Source organism: Oryzias latipes, chromosome 17, assembly GCF_053564925.1.
Source record: "Oryzias latipes strain Hd-rR chromosome 17, Olatipes_Hd-rR_3.1".
NCBI classification, from domain to species: Eukaryota; Metazoa; Chordata; class Actinopteri; order Beloniformes; family Adrianichthyidae; genus Oryzias; species Oryzias latipes.
The window spans coordinates 24,678,859-24,697,699 of NC_136253.1; the positions used below are offsets into that span (position 1 = coordinate 24,678,859).

Below are 18,841 nucleotides of genomic sequence, written 5' to 3' on the forward strand. Positions count from 1 at the left end.
ATTAAAACCAAAAATACATTTTTAAAAAAGCAAATTCAGCCCCCAAGTAACCTTCGACTCCTTGCTCACTCTTTTTCTCTTTTTTTTTTTTTGCTTTTTTGTTTTTATCAGGACTTTTTTTATATTTGTAGATTCATAACATTTGTCACTTGTGGTCTTGTGTTCGCCTTTGCATGTAATATATTGCACTGTTTATTTGAGAGCAGTAAAAAAAAAAAAAAACAGAAAATGAAAGAATCATCTGGTGGATTATTGCAGGCCCAGAACAAAACACAGATATTGTTCCACACTCGCTCACAATGAAACACAATGTTGTCGTTTTTATGACTTCTATCCGTGTCTCTGTGCAATAAACAAAAGAAATATGAACTTCATTTCCCAAAGAATCCGAGCTTCAATTTCCCCTGCAAGAGACTGTGATGTGAAAGAAGGAACATGTGAATATTTCCTGCTGGAGCTGTTTGTTAAACTGCCTGTGAAATTATTTTTATGTGGGAAGCAGGAAAGGGCAGCTCATCTAAACTCCACCTACGTCTTGGAAGCAACCTCAATGTCAGGGGCTCCTAGACTCAGCTGCATGGTAGCTGTCAATCCACCACTGGTTACTGTATCTCCTTCTGTCTCTCCTGCTGTGTTACATATATGGGTATTTTGTTGAAAATACCTTTTTGTGTGCTATGAAATGATCATATAACAGAAAAATGTAACAGCCTTTAAATAGTTATTTTTATTTTGTAGAAATATATTTATGGCAGTTGAATCCTACATTGCGTACGATGCCCATGAAATATTTCCAATTTTAATTCTTAAGAAAACACATTTTTGGGGGGGGCGGAGCTGGTTTTGCGCAGTGATCTCTGGGTTGCTTGGGTCAGGTGCCGGGGCTGGCATGCGGAGACGGGGCTCCGGCTGGGTGGTGGGCGGCTCTTGGGCGGCTCTGGGCCCTGGCTTCGTCCTTGGCCCGCATCTCGGTGTCCAGCGCCCGGTGGCCAGCGCCCGGTGGCCCCCTTGGCTGCCGCCTGGTACGGCCAAGCACGCCTGTCCTGTGGCCTTGGGGTCCAGACGCCGGGTTCGCCTATGCCTCCTGGTGCCGGGGGGACCTCTGTAGGGAGGCCCCCTCTGCGCCTGGCTGGGTGGGTGGGCGGTCCCCCCCTCCCAGGCTGCATGGGTCCCTTCGCCAGGGGGTCTCCTGGCTTGGGGGTCCCCCCCCCCCCACCCCCCCCCCCCTGGCTGGGGAAGATCTGGTTCCCCTTATGAACACACGGTTCACTTCGGCAGCATGCATGTATGTCCAACCCCACGTGCACACTGCCACACTGCTCCCTGTTTGCTTTATCCCTCCTCCTAACCCACAGTGTATTGATGGACAGATATCTTCCGCTCATCTTCGTGTCAGAATATCACCTTTGGATGTAATATAATATTTGTCGTCTCAGCAGATTTGGTATAATTGTTATACAGCTAAAAATAATAACGTATTCAAATCAGCTCTTGTATCCCCCACTTTCTCCACCTCTCTTCCTTTTATTCACCCCCTCACTTTCTTCCCCTCTCCCTCCCCACACACACCAAATGTAACAAATAAATAAAAAGAGTGATGGCTAACTTGACCATAACAGTGAATAAATTGGGTTTAAACATGGAAAATAACTGCAAAATCCCTCCAGGAAAATTAATAATTGCTAAGAGAGATGTTGGTTGTTTCCACTCAGCTGAATCTAACCCCTTGGTCCCACTGGCTGTGATTGATCTTCCTGTTTGCAGTTTAATCCCAGGTCCCACTGGGAAGGTTTCAGAAGCTGATGGCATGTGAGCAATGCCTCTTTGATTGTATTTGTGTGTTTAACTGTAATTTATGGACAAACAACCTTTTTTTTATTTTTCCAGGTCTCAAAGCAAATGACAGGGGTATATTTACCTTTCGTAATTCTATTAAAATTTTTCAAATCTGCAAATTAATTCCATTTCATTAATCCTTAACCTATCCAAAGCCTTTTGACCGCCTGACCTGTTGTCTTCTGCATTTTAGTTTGATGTCATTTTTTTATAGAATTGGTTCAAATACGTATGCAGTATTTTAAATGTTTACATTCTTTTTTTATCAATATTTAGCTTTTTAAAATATTTAAATGCATATTAATGTTTTGGCATAGCTGGAACACTAATATATATGTGAATTTGGCACAAAAACTAAATTGTATCTGTAAGGCAGACAAAATAATGGGTAGAAATAAAAAAAAATTTGTTGAAATTCTTATAAAATACATGTGGAATTCAAGCAAACTAGGAGATGAAATGTATCCACATACTAATCTTAACAGGAACAAAATATAATTTTTTAATGTCCAAACATTCTCTAAGCAGTTTAATACAAACTTCTCTTCCTGTCACTACTCCCTTATTTGCCGGGATTGGAACAGGCACAAAAAGGACAGAGGTTTGTGCCCTATTAAGGCCAGATTTTTGTTAGCCCCTCCTTGCCCATGCCTATGCTCGTCCTTGGAACTTCTGCGTTTAAAAAGTGTGTGTGTGTGTGTGTGGGGGGGGGGGGGGGGGGGTCAGGAAAAACATTGGAAAAATTATTAGAAGGCTTTAAAAGGTGTGAAGATGGGATGATATGAGGAAGGACAGATGGAATGTGGAAACAGATCAATAAAGTAATCCTTGGTCATCGGCAGAGAACACAGCCCTTGCTCAGGATTACTCAGTATGGGACCATTACAAGGAGAGGTAGCAAAGCAATTATGAGTCTTAAGTGGAATTGACAACTCGATCCCCACAGGGAAGAGCATTATAGGCTGAAAAGATGGAAAAGGGAGGCTGCATGTGATGGAGTGTGAGCACGGTCAACAGAATCTGTGAATATCAAACAATCATTATCTCCCATCCTTTAACCTGAAACAACGATAAGACCTTTTTCCATCGCCCCCCCCACACACACACACACACACATACACACACACCGCTATGCTAACTCCTCACATGATGAGACATGGAAGCACACCGAGCTCTCCACCTGGTGTTTAAGCTGAGAGCAGAAACACTAAACCTGCTGCAGAGACGGCAGCATATTTAAATCAGTAGGAAGAGGTCCATAAAACTGTTCAAAAGCACAGACTTAAGTAATCAAACTAGAATAAAAGCATAGAAGTGGGATGATCCTCGCTGCTTAACATTAGCTTGAAACTCAAATGCGCGGCAGTTTTATATTACAGCCACTTTATGATAGCTTCAAACTGTGAATATCTTTAAAAAAAAAAAACTTCCTTAAGTTGACACAATTTAAAGACCCACTCAGATGAAAATGCTGGGTTCTTTTGTTTTGTTTTTCTAGCACGTTCTTGTAGCATTTTTCTCTATCTTGTTTTTTAGGTATTTTAGGTAATTATGTTTCATTAACTGTTTTTTCATCTCAATTACTAGACTTTAACACTTAGATTGGGTTCTCGATCAAAACATGGTAGATGCTCAAAGGTCTCCAACAGAGAGGTTGAGCCTAACTTTTACTTTATTTTACACAAGTCTACATTAACTTAAAAGAAAATTAATTGTAAAAATTTGAATGGGGACTCCCCCACACACACACGTAACACAGTATTTTGCACAATTATTAAGATGAAGATATTCAGTGCTTTCTGTTGGTTTCTCTCCTCTAGAAACCTGCAGGAGTCTTTTTCAGAAAAACATTTGAGAGGATATGTGGGGGTTAAAGAAACCCAGAGGAGCAGCAGTCATGGAAGGACACACAAATTAAGGAATTATTAATGCAATTTCTGTTTAACAACTTGAAAATTTGAATTCAACTTAATTAGAAATTGTTGACATCAGAGGTAGAGCAGACAAAAACAGTTAATATCACAGCGTAGCAAGACTTTCAAATTACGAGTTTATTCATAAAAGCATGCAGCATGACTGAGATCATAAACATCTTTAAGTTTTACTCAAGTTTGACAAAGACTTTTTTTTTTTTTACTGTTTGATGCTGGTTCTGCCATCACATTTGACGCATTGCTGTCTGTGGTGATACTTTATCTTTATCCATTGTCACATCTCTGATACGATGAACAATGTTTTCCTGCTGGTGAGCTGCCAAAAGTTTAACTGAGAAAAACAAACATGAAGAAAAAAAGCCTTTTGTCAAATAACAATCTGAGAAGAAAAGTCTTGCTGAGCTTTTCTTCCTTCTAACTACAGAATTGATGAGATGACTGACTTGGACGTGCATTCGTGAATCATAGTTAGATGGGGGACTGCAAACTTGCTGTTCATACTTCTGTGCGTCATGTTGCTTGTACTTAAAATATTTTCTTCAGAGTTGCTTTTTTTAAGCAATGACTTTCTGAGGCGATTTTATTTCCCTCTCAGTTTAATTACACACAAATTAACTTCAGTGAAGTTCTCCTCGTATGAAATTGTTACAACAAAATCAAAAGCCTAGAATTTTTGTGCCAATATATATTTGAAAAAAATCTGCACAGCAACAAACTGTTTTTTTTCCTAAGCAGGAACTTCTCATTACACCATATGAATTCTGGGATAGACGCCCCTACTCTGGTACTACCCCCTCCGTGGACCTGCTTGGTTTTTCACAGTCAGGGGTTCTGAGTGCCCTTCAGAAGAAACGTTGCCATGCAACACAAGGTCATTTCTAGAAAATGGAGTCGATTAAATACATTAAACACAGAAAATGAAGATTTCCAACCTTAGACCACACTTAATATAATTCTGTAACATTTTTATGGTCTAAAATACAGGCAAATCCTTTAAACACAAATGAAAATCAAGTACTTTTGTTATTATTAAACAGACATGCAAAAAAGCTTAAAAATTACAAATAGGATAAACACTTTTAACACTTAGGTTTGAAAACTTATTGGACTTTTCCAAATTCTTGTGAAAAGTCCTTATTGAGTAAACTTATTGGAAGTTTTTTGTGTAGAATTTTCAGTAACCCTGAATGCATCGCCTTCCCTTTTTTTGAAAGAATAATAATAATAAAGGCATTTCTTTTCAGGTCGTCTTCTCATCATGTTTAACCCGTTTTCTTGTATCCTTTATGATGTTTTATTGCCTTTCTTCGGTTATTACACATTCTTTCTTCCATCTTGGCCTTCAAATCCAAGCAGCATTTTCTTTATTCTATCAGAGGTATTCTTTATCCATTGTAAGACACACATCATAGCCTTTAGCACAGGCACTATCCAAGGTAATCCAATTGATCAGTTGTGCACAGACCCTATCCTCTATAAGATTACACACGGTTATTTTCAAAATCACACTGCAAAAATACCTATGACTCTACAAGTTATTGGTGGCAAATTTGTTCATTTTTATACTATTATGGCATTCTTATGTTTTTTTTTTTTTTTCTTTGGAAGTTGAAGGAAAGCTGATGACCATTTTCTCTCCAATGCATATTTCCAATCTTTCCTCGTACCCATCGATATGATCACATCTTCATGTGTTTTTTTTATGGGTTACTCCACCAAATCATCATTTTTATAATGCTTCATATATTTTCATAGACGTTTCTTCATGTGCATCTTCTTTTTTTTTGTAATAACTGACTCATCTTGGTTCTTCTATGGGTTGCAGATAATCCATATAAGAATTATGAATTGGTGAGAGTGATATTCCGTCGTAAATCAATAGAATTTTCTTTTTTTTAATACAATTTTATAGATCATATTTAAGTGCCCATTCAGATTTTTTCTTCTGTTGTCTGATGTGCTTTCTTGACTTTTGATTTTTTTTTTTTTTTTTTAATTGGGAAACTATAGTTCTTTTGTAGACGTTAACCCTATAAAGCCCACTTAAGTATTGACAAAAATTCAAAGTTTTTAGAATTAAGATGTTATTTAACCCTTTGATGAAATCCATCAAAACATATTTGCATTACCATTTTTGGTGAGATAAAGGTGGTATCAATTTTGATACATTGGGTGATTTGGTTCATTTTTGGTCACGATGTTAGTTTAAGATGCAAAGATATTGACATAAAAATTCAGGAAGCTTGATCCACACACTTAACATGGTCTAACTGTATTATAAAGGATTGTTCATCAAAAAATGTTGCATTATTTCAATACATCAAGTAAGCATTGTAAAAACTAATAGACAAGTTTTGTCAGCGTAAAGCCAACATTAGATAAACTTTTGCCGCCAGAAGTGTTTCTAGAATGGGTATTTAAGGAAAGTTTGGATCAAGCTGAGATAGGAGTCTCAGAAATGTACTGTACATATCAAATATGATACAAGTGTGTTTTATAGGGTTAAATCACATCTTTGTATGGATTTCTCAAATAATTCATTAAGTTTAGGTGTTGTTGAAAAGGAATAGACGTTTTTTTCTTTTTTCTTTTGTCAGGTTTGGTTAGAAATAAACTGTACTTGCTCTTTGTGAACCTGCCCTTTAATAGTAATGCTCAGGTGTTGGTAGTTTGAAATAACAAAGTCAGCCTTGGTGTTATCACTTCCTTTAGAGACCACAAAAAAATGGCCACACTTTTTTTTCCCATAAAGTAGACTGTTTCTCTCAGGAATGCATGTCTCATGTCCAATAACAACACAACCAAATCTGTATGCCAAATCATATCCCATACACATGTCCATTTGTTCCTTAGAAACAGCCACATGGAGGCTACACCGATACAGAGAATGTATGTTATTTGGAAGTCACATTATTAAAGCTCTATGGGAGACGGATCACTGGAGCAACACTGATAAACTCACCAGTGGATCTATACTGGCACACATGGGAGAGGCATAAAACATGTTTGGTATTCAGTATCTAGCACAGAATAACAATTGTAGACTTGGATATCTCTGGAGGCATGCATGATGCATGCAGCTCAAACACACTCTGTACAGAGGTGATCTCTCCCTGCACTATGTCTGGGTAATGTATTCTGCTGCAGGAAAGGAAGGAAGAATGTATATTTTGGGTAATTACATTCCTCCACTGTCACCCTCTTTTCTGTATAAATAAATAATGGCTGCAAACTGTACTTTTAAAACTATGATGGCATTGCTTCTCCCAGTAAACCAAATATTTACTTCTCAGTTGTCTAATGTTGAGTAGAGTGTGGGAGAGGAGTACCTGACGTCTAAAGGTCCCACTAAAGGAGATTACAAAAAATGTAATCATCTGTAAGAATGAAACAGAATTTTAGAATTCAGACCTGACTGTTTTCCCCAGATTGCTGGTTCCAGTGGAACACTGTGACAGTGAAACTGTTTCACATTGGGCAGGTGTTAGACCTGAGCTGGAAACAAGTGCTGTTCTGCTGACCCATTTATTCCAAACTGTATCTAAAACACTTGCCTGACTGTGTGTGGAACAGGTTTGAGCTAAAGAAGACGTGGCAGCAAGACTAACTGAAGGTGTCACATTGGTTTCATGATCATGGTATAGAAGGCTACAGACTAAAGTGGTTAAAATTGCTCTCAAGTCCCTTTTAAGAGAAGCTAAATTTGGGAAACTAATTAGACCCTCTTTGCAAGATGAATAAATAAATAGTGGATGGAAAAAATAGGTGTTTTTTGCGTCTTAAAATAGTTCCACAGTATGTTTCAAATAAAAACAGTGGTCCCGTGCTAAATCGCGGTTCACCTTTAGTAGTTGTGCATGCTTTTTACCACCTCATTGGCCTTGTGGAGGAGTGTCCGCACGGTGACTGAAAGGTCGTGAGTTCAAATCCAGGCTGAGTCATACCAAAGACTCTAAAAATGTGACACAATGCCTCCCTGCTTGACACTCAGCATTAAGGGGTTGGATTGGAGGCTTAAACCACCAACCGTCCATGGTTTGCAAGTGTGGCTGTGTCTGCAGCTCGGTCAAATGCGGAGAACAAATTTTGCACACCTAGGTGTGTGACAGATAATGGGACTTTAACATTATTTATTTATTTTTTTAATAGCGCACTGTGTTCTGCGTCCTGATTGGCTGTAGACCTTTTCAATCTCCTCCCTGGCATGTCTCCTGTACAGAATGTGTTCGCTTTGCAAAAATCGACATAAATCTTCGACCATGACCAGACCTTTGTTTCGACAAATGAACACTGTATTTATGACATACCTTTAAGGGCTTATGAAACAAATGGCTTCATTGATTGAAGTCTTTCAGTATAGAAATGTCTAGCTTGACACATAGTTAAACAAATAAAGTAATAGAGTAAAATGTTCACACAAGGATTTGGGCAACTTCTTTAAGCACAAATACAACTGTGTCAATTCTAAGGATTTAAAAGTGTACTTACTTCCAACGTTAAAGAAGTTTAAACATCTGGGGCATAATGATGAACTGACTCGTAATGTTAGGTTGTGAGCGGCTATAAGCTAAAAGGAGAGCATGTAAACAGATGGATGATGGGAAATGAAGTCAAGCTTACTCCGCAGCAAAAGTCCTACTCACAACTCGGAGGTGAATTTCTAATGAGCCCTACTGACACTCTGCAGAAATAATGTCCTAGAAACAACACAGTTTGTTTTTTTAATGGCATAATCATAATTGAAAGACCACTGGAAACACTTTAAAAATAGATTTTAAAAGAATGATGGGACTTTAAACAACAATGGACTGTAAGGAAATCTATACCATTATTTTAACACGTGGAAAAATCTGAGCTGTTCCTTAAGTCACCAATTTGACTTCATTTTAAAACTACTTCAACTGTATGAGTACTTCATGTACACATTTTTATCAACTTTTTCCATCCAAGCATGTTTGTGCTGCAGGTTTCATGGCAGCAAACCTAATGTAGGTCAGGTCTGTTTGCTGAGCAGAAACCTGCCACCTCTGCTTCAAATTTATACACGCTTGTAACTGATCGCAGTGAGAAAAGTCAGGAGAAGCATGCATGATGTTGGTATCCTTTACTGCGATAAAGTGATTTGGACCTGATTCAATTCTAAAATCTCTATTTTCATTTTTATTCAGAGTAACACATTTTTGCATTTAAGTCAAAGAATAAGACAATGTCAGGTTATTATGTCTTTACAGGTTTTTTTCGGATTATCTCAGAAATGCAAAAATATGAGATAGTTAGACGAATCGAACTGTTCCTGACAGGGTTAAATCTATGACTTATCACATTAAAATATATTTATATAGATTTCAAACTGACTAAAATATGTTGAGACTAGCTGTATACCACAAGGTTGTTACAGGTAGTGATTCTTTTTTGGATGAAAGCATGCTGTGCAGAGGTTTACCGGAGGTGAAGTGCAAAGAAATCTCTCCCACGGTCTGCATGGAGATTAATTTCAATTGCACTTTGATTTTTTTGAACTCTCTCCATCTCCTCATTATCATGTTTATACAGACATTTTGGAACACATTGGCTGGATTACAGACATACTTGTATTTCACATGAAAAGACAAACATGTCTGAAATAAATCTTCAGACCTGGATGACGAATACCTGGGAGACTTTGCAGAGGTGTTGGTGCTGGCAGGTGCTGGTGCGACTGAAAGAGATTTCAGCTTTATTCCGGCTGTGTTCCTGACATGTTCCTTTCCTTTTACTCCCCCAATGTAACCCTTTATCTTCAAGCATGCTACCTTCAAACCACCATAGACATGACTCAGAACTGAATGAAATGAGAGAAGAAACTTTCAAAGTCCTACAGCTCATATAAAGTTTCCTTTTGTGGGTTTTTTTAATTATTATTTTTAAACGTATCTCAATTTTTTTTGTAATCTTGGTTATATCCTGATTATTTGAGAATTAGATTTGGGAACACACTTGCAAAATAAAAACCCTACATTTTGCTGTGTTTCGTGAATTGAAAATTATTTGACATCTTTCTCTTTTTTGTTCAGCTAATGTAATAGTGACAGTGACAGTGATAGTGATAGTGCGGTTGTAATAGCTTCAGGTATGTTTCCAAAAAGATATTATTAGTGAAAATGTACATAAATCAGCTTTAAAGTAGACAAATGTGTTCCTTAAGAAAAAGTGTTGTGGCAACCAGGGTTTATTTGCGTCAGAAGTCAGAGCTCTTTCTCCCCTTTCTGGTCACCGCCGGGAGCAGTCCCCAGAGTTATAACAACACTCCATCTCCCAGCAACCCCAGTGCTCACTTCCTGGAGGCCACATCCCTATTCTCCTATGTTCACACAATCAAGCACAGCCTACTTAAAAACTGTACTGAGCCTCACTCAGTGCGAAGTATGGTTTGTGCCACTCTGCCTTCATTACAAAACATTATATTTGGACCTGATCTTTTGTTTACTGACCCTGTTTCTGACTCCGTTTGCCTGCCGCCTGCCCTTACTCTCACCTGGATCCTGACTACCCCGTCTCTCCTCTGATGCTCTCATGCCTGTTATCGACCCCTGCCTGCCTGACCCTGATTTAGCTTTGTGGACTTTTAGCTGAGTTAATAAACCTGCTGCATTTGGAACCAGCAGTCTGCCTGTTCTTATGATAATCTCACAAAGGAACATTGAAAGCCATTGGCATATCAATAATCAGGATACGTTCCCTCTTATGCAGCAGCTTAAGTCTGAAGCTACCGTACTTTCACACCACCCTGGGAAATGCATGTACAAGCGACATTGCTTGAAGAAAAGTCTACGTTAAAGCGTATATCTATGTTTCAGGTTTCTGCATTCAAAAAACTCTCATTGCTGCGTCGCTACCCAAGTTTCTACGACTGTTTTCGGACTCGACTTACAAAAAGGGAGGCCACTGAATGTGTGTTGAAAGTTAAACCAGGTAGAACCTTGACCAATCGGGAACTCGTTAATTGACTCTCACTTTTATTCAAATGTCTTTTACTCTCTTTAAAAAATGTATTTAATTGTAACTGTAGAGCAGCATCAATTTCCAAGATGCACCTCCCTGCAGACATTTCCTTGAGAAATGTAGTAATGCTATTTATTTATTTTTTAATAAATTGTCTCTAGTAGTTTACAATTGTTCTTCCTCTTTGTATTTGTGGAGTTCTTGAATTGAACATCCTCAAAATACCTCAAAAAGACATTCTAACTGATTCTCACACCAGTTTTCTAAACCTTTAACTAGTTTTAGCTTTCATGTCCCAAAACTAACATTTTTATTTCGAAAAGAACTACATATGTGGTTGCTCCAATGAAACAGGCATATAAAGAGTAACCGTGAGATGGAATCAGTTCTGTATATGGAACCATACAGTCAAAATGTCTTATGTTGGACTGAAAGTAAGTTTTCAGCTCTAAAGTCCTTTCTGTCGTGACAAATAAAAATTCCTAAAAGTGGCAAAAAGGAGGCACAAACAGGCAAATTCGCCTTTTGCTATTGAACACACCCAGTAAAAACCATTATACAGCTGAGGTGTGGGCTGTTACCTGTCAAACCACTTGAGCACAATAACAACATTGACTGTAAAATAAACTGCTGAAGTTTCTAAAAATCCCCTCTGCTTACAGAAAATAAAGCCAACCGCAGAGACAACAAACTATCGGAAACTAGAATCTATCAATGCTCAGGTTATAAAGTTGAGTTGTTAAATAAAAGTTAAAATTCTGCTTGTCTTAAAACAGGGCATTCTAAATTTCTGAGTTGGCTTACACAGATGAAATGTACCACTGAAAATGGTACAACTGAATTCAATTAATTGAAATAATTTTAGACTCACTCTAAAAAAGAAAATTGTGTAATTAATTTGTTCTTGTGGATTTTTTTCTAACAATGGATGACATCTGTAAAGAAAATTAAGCTTAAAATTGCATTTCTGAGTATTGCCTCCACCTCCTTGAACCATCACTTTGATAACATATTGGCTTGACAGAAATCACCAGCTAACTTGGTTGAACTTTTCTTCTGTCATTAAATCAGATCATACTCCTAGAGCACAAAGGCACACATCTTTTTTTCTATTTTACCACCTACTCCCTGTAATTCAAACCAACACAGCAGAATGGATGTAATTCACACACTGGGCTGTTCAACCCTTTGAAATTTTTTGCTAACTATTGAACACTAAGGCCAATAATGTAGCACCAAATCCAATAAACTCAAAGGCCAAAAAAAGAGAATGTTACCGCTGAACTTCTATGCAGGATGTCATTTGACTGAAAATGGAATGAAAGGAACCACATTCCTAAAAAAGTTAACATCTTCAAAAGCAGATTAAATCTTTTATGTCAAAATTAAGACCAATTTAAAAATGACAAAGTTTTAATTGGATCACCTGTAGTATTTGTTCTGATATCCATCTACAAGCCTTACTGTGTGCAGGAATTTAGACAGAAACAGTTAAGCAAGGGGTCTGTAACCTGAGGCTCTGGAGCCACATGTGGCTCCTTTGTCCCTCCATTGTGGCCCTTTTGACTATTAAGAAAAATGCTAGCGATTTCAATAAATTAAGAGTACCGGTATGTAGTGAAATAATTTTTGTTAATTAAGTTTTGTCATTTATATTGTTTTTATTTTTAACATGTCAGGTCACTGTTAAAAATAACTGTAATAAGCACACATAGATTCTTCACCAACATTTCTGTGTTTACAGGATAAGGAGAAAAAGGACAACGGTGCAGCAAAGTAACAATGGTGGAAAAATGCTATTTTTTTATTTGACTTTCTGGCAATATTAATTCAAATAAATCTTCTGCAGCAGGATGTTCCTTTTTGACACAGGGTGTATTTTATTTTGAAGGGAAAGTTAAAATTGTTATACAAAGAAAATTATAATATGTTTAATATTTGTACATTTTTAAATGGTACATTCTTTAAGGAAGGCTCTCATTTTGGTCAGTTAATAAATGGACCAAATGACTTTTTTTAGGAATAAAGGTTGCAGACCTCTGAAATAGGCCATTGAAACAGAATGTGTTTTATAGTGACTGGAATAAAAAAAAACTGGTATCTTAGTACAACTTTGCTAGAATTCTACTCTTGGCCCATATTTTCATTGTGTAAATCATGAAAAAGGTTTGCTTATGTTGTATGTTAAAGTTGCACCCATGAGGATGCCAAATAGCATTTTCTATTATGTATGTATGTTTTCGGTGGCGCAGTGGTTAGCGCTCCTGCCTCACAGCAAGAAGGCCCCCGGTTCAAGTCCTGGCTGGGGGACATGAAAAACACAACATCAATGGGGGACCTTTCTGTGTGGAGTTTGCATGTTCTCCCCGTGTATGCGTGGGTTTTCTCCGGGATCTCCGGCTTCCTCCCACCGTCCAAAAACATGCTACATAGATTGATTGGCAACTCTAAATTGTCCATAGGTGTGAGAGTGAATGGATGTGTGATTGAGGACATTCTACCCTGCGACAGACTGGCAACCAGTCCAGGGCATCCCTTGCCTTCGCCCAAGTGGCAAGTGGGATAGGCTCCGGCAACCCCGTGACCCCGAAAGGGAATAAACGGTAAAGAAGATGAATGAATGAATGAATGACCCTGAGTCAAAACTGCCTTTACAAGTGTATACAAGTGAGGCTCAAACTCACCACATATCAACCGGACAAGACCATCCGTAAAACCACCATGCGGCACCAAAAGTCACATTAATGCTAAGAAATATTCATAATTTCTTAGCAACAGCATAACAATGTTATCAAAAAGAATCCACAGAGTTGTTGTACTTTAAAAGTGTTGAAATGACATCAAATGCACACATTCACTTGTATATTAATTTTAAACATATTGTAGCGGACTGAGTTTAACTGGGTGGCTGTTGGGTCACGTTATAAGTTCCGGAGTTCATTGAACGCATCATGCAGAGATCTGATTGGCCCTCAGTTCTGTCGCTCAGCCTGTTGTTGGGGAGTTTGGACCAATGGGGTTCAGCTATGGGCCGAATAAGGGAAATGGGAGGGCTCATGTGGCAGTGATGGAATATAAAGTTGGGAGAAGCGCTCTTGTCTCGACGGGAGAGATTGAGGAGTTGCTGAATTAATTGCACAGCGTTCGTTGCGGTCTGGCGGTTATGGAAGCGATTCTGTAGCATAATTAGAAAGAAAAGTCAAAATCAGAAATGCTTTTTCATTTTCAAAATGTAACTGCAGTTTTTGACTCAAAATTAAAATGAAAAAGCAATCCACCAAAATGCTTTTTTCTTTTCTTCTTCAGCACCGCTTATTCTGTCACTTAATTAAAATGATAATGAAAATGATATTTGACATTTCATTTTCAAAAAGTTCTCTGGTAAATGTGTAGCAAAATTCATTTAGAAATGTCTAATTTGACAATTAAAATGTATTAACAGAAATGCTTTTTAATTTTCTAAATGTAACAGCATCAAATGACTCAAGATTAAAAAAAAAAAAGCAATACTTCAAAAGGCTTTTTCATTTTCTACTTAAAAACCGCTTATTCTATGTCATAATTAAAATATGTGGGAATTACATCAGCCTTTATTTTGTTCTGGACACCACTGGAAACACAAATTCATATGATGCTTTCTCAGAACGTAGCAGCAATTTCGCCTTTGGCGATTGGGAGCTTCAGGTCACGGGGCTTCGCTCTCCGTTATGCGAAGGCGGCTGCCGGTCCAAAATAAAAAAAGTTTGTGGGGGGGGGTTTGGACGAACCGCGGTGCGTCCGAAGGAGGACCGTGGAAGGTGGAAGTGCTGCTACGTAGTCCTGAGAAGCTGTGTACAATCATCAGGAATGCACAACCATCACAAAGCCCTCTTCTCTGCCACTAACACAAAGCTCCACTACTCCTAGTATGTGTCTCTCAGCAGCCGGACACACGGAGAAAGCACTCGCCCCGCATCCCAGCAGGAAAGGCTTTTTCGAATTGAATAATGCGACACTATTTGCAGGATGGATGCGAAAATGAAAATGCAATCCCCTCTTTGCATTTTCGTTTTAATTATGACACAGAATAAGTGGTTTTTAAGTAGAAAATGAAAAAGCATTTAAAAGTATTGAGTTTTACTTTTAATTTTGAGTCAAAAATGCAGCTTCATTTTGAAAATGAAAAAGCATTTCTGGTTTTGACTTTTATTTTTAATCATGCTACAGAATCGCTTCCATATACAGTAACCAGAATAAAGGACCTTAAAAGAGGTTAAGTCTCCTTCCCTCAGTGCGGGAAAGGGACACTACAGTGTTGTATGGCTCTTTCGAAATTACATTTAAAAACATGTGACGTTTATGGCTCTCTCGGCCAAAAAGGTTCCCGACCCCTGCCCTAAAATCTTGCAGACAGGGCAGAGGACCCATGAGTGCTGTTCGTGTCATGTGTGCAGTCCGTTAGGGCTGTTTGCGTGCAGCCTGACAGTTAAAAATGTGACAATTTGAACAAAGTGTAGTTTGTGTGGGCATCCCACAGGCGTCCAAAGGGAACTTAAATGTGACATGTATGACCCGTGCATGCTGCATTTGTGGGTAGTCAGACGTAAGGGCACCATACGACAGAATCACCCGTAGGTCATAAGTGTTTGTTACTTCCATTAGCCTTACAAATACTTCACAAAGCACTTACCACGTGTTACGTTTCACCTCGTGGGGTCCAAACAAGCCGAAATTCTGCAGCATCCTTACATGTCAACCCCCCTGTTTTTCACTTGGTGTTTTGACTTGAAAAAAATGGAGTGAACAATAACCCCATCAAGACCAAAAAAGCATGCATAAATGGAAAGACTCAGATGGAACAGTGAAGTTACCGAGAGCAGAGCTAATGATGCTGGAGAACTTTTAGTTCTTGAGGATCAATGGTCCAAAGCAACAAAAAGGGGGAACAAAAAAGAAGTGGGGAGTGTCCAAGCAGGTTGAAACTGTTGAAAATACAAGTGTCTGGTTTAAACAGTGCCAAGCATGTCGGCAAAAAAAAAAAAAATGCACAAGACAGCGATAAGACCACCAATACTGAAAAATTTTGACATAGTGGCACAGAGGAAAGGAGGGCGGACAGATCTGGAGGCAGTAGGCTGTCGAGGTTCTCTGGTAGAGTAATGAAAGCAACTGAGATTAGAAATGAAAAGATCAGACTGGCAGCTAATGTTTTTTGTTTTTTTTTGTTTTAGAAATAGGTCCAGGCAAGCCAGACTGAAATGATTTTGACATTTCAAAGAATGTAGAGGTTAGAATTGCCACGCAGGAGGCTTAGAAGAAGACAAGAATGAGATTTATGGATGCAGTGAAAAAAGGACGGGAAGATGTAAAGGTTAGGTGGAGGCAGATGATTTGCAGTAGCATTATTTGAATGGGAACAACTGGGGCAAAAATAAATAATAAAGATTATCTAATAAATAACACCAATTTCCTTAGTTTTTTTTTTTAAATACGAGATGTCAGTTAAGCTGTTCAGAAGTTTGAGAATTTTGAACAAGGTCTAAATTGCTCAAAGAAAAAGAAATAAACATAAAATTCAGCAACTCTCTGAAACATGTTCACCCAATCCCACGTCTCTGCTGGGAACACGGGAAAGCATGTGAAAAGTGTGAATCCTGACAGGTCTGTCTGCCTGAGACCTCACAACCATAAAGCACCATATTGACCTGCTGCTCCTCTCATCTGAAAGCCCCAGGCATTTTACACATTTGTCTGTCTAAGTGTTTGTGGCTGCATGTGTTACAGCCAAGCCCCTGAAGGTATTTCATATGTATGGGTCTTTGCACACACTCTGGATGTTTTTTTGTTTTTTTCTTTTTGACTGTGCAGATACATCATCTTGGAACCATGCACATCTCCTGGAAATGTTGACTTGCTGAATATTTTTAAACCTGTCAACATGGGATCAAAATTATTCTTCTCTTTGAACGCACACAAGCATGTGTGTTTATCCAGCTTCATCTCTGGAGTGTACCCGACTGTTTCCTTTGGATGAGCATGGATGGGACTTACTGTGGTCTCTCTAAGCCACAAACATGCTTCTCCACTCTTGTCAAGAAATCACTGCGTCTCTCTGATTTTGAGCTGGTGTCTGTAACCCTGGTTTATTTTTGTCCCGCTCCTTAAAAAAAAAGCATTTTTTAACACATTTTGGAATAATAGACTTCTGAGATTTTCTTAAAGTCCCACTCTGTGCATGTTTTGATATTTTGGAATTTTAACTATGATACTTTTTTTTACCCAATAAAAGATGTGGGCAGAACCAATGGTGCAGAGAAATCCTGCCTTTCTTCCCCTCTGCTGTCCTGCTAGCTCACGGCCCCTGACACCTCTCGACTAACATTACCAGTAAAACAAAAATGGAGAGTAATCGTGAAGCCATCTAGTGATGGGAGTGTTGATTCCGTACATCACCAATTTTGTTATTGATTACTCCATGAAATTATAGATTACTACTGAATAAATGAGAAAATAAAAGTGCATGTGTCATTTCTTAATATTTTGGATTATTAGGGAAGGTACTCCAATGTTTTGGGCCAAAACAGCCCAATGAAGCTGCTACCTGGACAGTTTTTGATGGTATTTATTTTTAGGCTAACAGATAATATGCTTGACAAAAAAATTCAATAAGAAATTACCAGTAACTAGTATCAAAAATGTGTGCAAAAAGTTATCAGAAATTTATTGAGTTTCAAAAGTGTGGTATGTGTCATGTGTGGTAATGTGCCAATCACTTATGCTATCCAGCCATGAAGTTTGAAGCTCGGACGAGGAAAACGAAGACATACATGAATCTAGTCGTCTGATGTATCAGTATAGAGTGGAGCAGGAAGCTTGCGGCCCGCCTATTGTGTTTTCCACACTCGGTGGAAAACACACTTTCCCTTGTTTATTTATTTATTTACAGATTTTTTTTTGTCTGCTCCAGATTCACAGGGATTTAAAAAAAAAAGAAAAAAAGTAAAAAATGAGAAACATATTACAAGAAGATATTAAAAACACCCTAATCACCATTTTCATCAGTGTGGGTCTTTAAGCTAAAAACTCAACTCCATACATCAAAATAAAATGTCTTTTAAATATTAAAAAAAAAACAATAACAAACAGGAAATATATTAAGAATCACAGAGAATAAAAAAAAAAAAAAAAAAAAGCCTTCCAATGTCATTTTTAGTTGTTTCTCAGCTTCAGTGGTCTACCTGAGCCGCTGCCTCGAGTATCTCTGCACTGCCTCGTCTCCCCACCGAGGATATACTCTTTGACTTTTAACACCTTCCGTCTTAATATTTTAGATGGTTTTTTTTTCAGCTCTTACAGAACAGTGAGTAATTCATAAAGCCTCCATGTGGCGTAATGACCCCGCTAGAGTCATTAAAAGACAAAAAAGAGGTCTGAAAGGAAGTTTGAAAAGCTATGTGCTGCAAATCTTTCAAAACTGTCAGAATATAATGGCTTCCTGGGAGACAGTTCAGCACAGGCCATGAAGTTCTCTTCCTGCGTACTGTCCATCTAGAACCTAAAAGAAGGACTCTTTTTCACTACTTTCCGGGATCAACCATCCACCTGGTCAGCCAGAATTTTGTTTTTTTCCTGACGTTTAAGCCTTAGGAAAATAATGTGGCTCCTTTTAGGTCACATCACCTTTAGAGTTTTATAATGTAAATCCTAAATATTGAGTCTTACAGTAAATCTTATGTTTTTTGGGGATGTTTACAAATCTGGAAGTATTATCCGTCTACAAAAAACAGGCAAGATATTCTGATTATTGCATTGTGCTGTGGCTTAGTGTTCATTTTTTAATGAATGGTCGAAAAAGCTCCGTTTCACATTTCATAAATAAGAAAAAATGTGTTTACTTACAGCTGAAGTAAATACAATGCATTTGGCTAAAACCATAACCTTGACACTGAGATAAAAAAGCTCATTGTACGCCTTCCTACCCAACTGTATTTTTCTGTCTTTTTTTTTGTTTGTTTGTTTGTTTGTTTCCTTCTACATTTTTTAAAACATTTTCTGCTTAATTTAAGAGAATGTGTCAAATCTTTTATACTTCTCTACTGGACTGCACACGG

General features: G+C 38.1%; 1 long non-coding RNA gene across 1 annotated transcript in view; it reads left to right on the plus strand.

Moving 5' to 3' along the window:
• Window positions 1–17,031, plus strand: part of LOC144986800 (uncharacterized) — a 36,284-nt gene extending 19,253 nt beyond the window's left edge. Inside the window, exon 3 of the long non-coding RNA XR_013650641.1 lies at window positions 16,599–17,031. This is a non-coding gene — a long non-coding RNA (uncharacterized LOC144986800). The remainder of the gene's footprint in view (window positions 1–16,598) is intronic.
• Window positions 17,032–18,841: the final 1,810 nt, after the last annotated feature.